This window comes from Lolium perenne, chromosome 7 (assembly GCF_019359855.2).
Source record: "Lolium perenne isolate Kyuss_39 chromosome 7, Kyuss_2.0, whole genome shotgun sequence".
Taxonomy (NCBI): Eukaryota; Viridiplantae; Streptophyta; class Magnoliopsida; order Poales; family Poaceae; genus Lolium; species Lolium perenne.
Genome location: NC_067250.2, coordinates 278,584,553 through 278,586,682, shown reverse-complemented (window position 1 = coordinate 278,586,682; position 2,130 = coordinate 278,584,553). Strand labels below are relative to the sequence as shown.

The 2,130-nt window shown below is 55.9% G+C and overlaps 1 non-coding gene across 1 annotated transcript; it reads left to right on the top strand.

Moving 5' to 3' along the window:
• Nucleotides 1-911: 911 nt before the first annotated feature.
• Nucleotides 912-1,053, top strand: LOC127318206 (small nucleolar RNA Z247). Its single transcript, XR_007861760.1, has one exon. It is a non-coding gene; the product is annotated as a small nucleolar RNA Z247 (small nucleolar RNA).
• The last annotated feature ends 1,077 nt before the right edge of the window (nucleotides 1,054-2,130 follow it).

The window sequence follows — 2,130 nt, the reverse complement described above, 5'->3', positions numbered from 1 at the left end:
CGGCCCCCTATGCAGCCCGCCGGGTCGGGGTGTGTGCGGCATCCCGTACGGACCGACCCGGTCGGTGTATAGGAGCACCCTCCATCCGATGCGTGCGTAGCGTGCCTATGTTGATATAAGATGGGCCAAACCCATCTTAGATTAGTGCGTGCGTTCTCTACAAACGAATGTTAATGGGCGGGGTATAGGCGCTGTTAGAATATATTGTTAGTTGCTAACCAAATTAGTTGTTAATATCTAACGAGCTCGGACTTTTGGAAAACTTGGCTAGTGCATCAATTCAATATGGTATCAAGAGCCTAGATCGCATCCACTCCACGCCTTCCGCAATGTCTTTCTCCACTGCCTCTTCCTCGTCAACCGCTGATGACGCGACCAGCTTCTTCTCGAGCGGTCTCTCCGGCAACTTCGCCTCAAGCTCTGGCGGCGGCTCGTCATCGTCCGGTGGCCCGTTCAACTTCGCCACCGTCGTCACCCTCAAGCTGTCGGCGGAGAACTATCTCCTCTGGCGCACAAAGGTCGTCCCTGTGCTCAAAAGCCACCTCCTCATGGGCTTCATCAACGGGCGGCTCCCATGTCCGTCCCAGCTCATCGCCAACCCACAGGCGGCTGAAGCCGGAGCTCCGAAGGAAATCCCGAACCCTGCGTATCGGGCCTGGATGCAGCAAGATCAGGCGCTCCTCTCCGCCATCCTCACCAACGCCGACGACGCAGTTGTCGGCATGCTGATGAGCTCCATCACGGCCAGGGAGGCCTGGACCATCCTGGAGAACGCCTTCGCGTCGCAGTCCACAGCGCGCTCGATGCAGCTCCGCTTCCGGCTATCCACGATCAAGAAAGGAGACATGCCGGTCTCCGTCTACTTCAACCGGGTTAAAACCCTCAGCGACACCATGGCCTCGATGGGGAAGCCACTTGAGGACGAAGAGATAATCTCCTATCTCCTTGCTGGCTTGGACAGCGACTACGACCCCTTGGTCGAGGTCGTCACGGCGCCGCGCGCAACGCCGATCCAGCTGCGTGATCTGTATGCGCAGCTCCTCAGCACCGAGTACCGCATAGAAGGGCGCAAGGCGGCGGACATCAGTCACTTCTCCGCCAACCTCTCATTCGGCTCCAAGCAATCAGGTGGTGGCGGTAAGTTCTACCGTTCTGATGGTCGTTCTCTGCCTCCGATCAAGCCACCTTCCAACAGCGGCGGAGGGGGCGACTCCTTCAACGGCAGCGGCGGAGGGGGATACTCCTCCAATGGTGGCGGCTACTCGCGCGCCCCTGCATCAGCACCTCCCTCCAACGGCAGCGGCGGAAACTACTCCGGCAACTCGTCGGGGAACGGCACCGGCAATCGCCCGGTGTGTCAACTCTGCGACAAGGTGGGGCACATCGCCTCACGCTGCTTCAAGCGCTTTAAGCGCGACTTCCTCGGAGTGGGGAACAATGGTAGCGGTACTTCTCGCCAAGTCGCCGCTGGCACACATGCTCCACAAGGCCACGGACATACTCCATCATACCCCATCGACCCCAGCTGGTACGCCGATACGGGAGCTACGGACCACCTCACCAACGACCTCGACAAGCTCGCCGTGAGGGAGACCTACCATGGCCATGACCAAGTTCACACTGCCAACGGTGAAGGTATGCAGATTCATCATATTGGCCAAGGCATCCTTCCAACTCCATCTCACTCCCTTCGTCTCACCAATGTGTTGCATGTTCCTTCCGTCACTCGTAGTCTTCTTTCCGTTAAGAAACTCACTCGTGATAATCCTGTTTTTGTGGAATTTCATCCAAATGATATTTTTGTGAAGGACCGAGCAACGCGGGAAATTCTACTTAGAGGGAGGTGTCATGGTGGCCTATATCCGTTGAAGCCACCAATAATCAAACAAGCTTTTGGGAGTATTCGAGTGTCTAGAGAACAATGGCATTGTCGTTTCGGTCATCCTGCTTCACAGGTGGTCCAGCATATTCTACATCATAGTGATCTTCCTTCGGAGTCTAGTCGTAATAATGCAATTTGTGATGCATGTCAGCAAGGCAAAAGTCACCAATTGCCTTTTCCTCTTTCTAGTCATGTAATAAAAGCTCCCCTTGAGCTAATTCATTCGGATGTGTGGGGCCCTGCCCAAA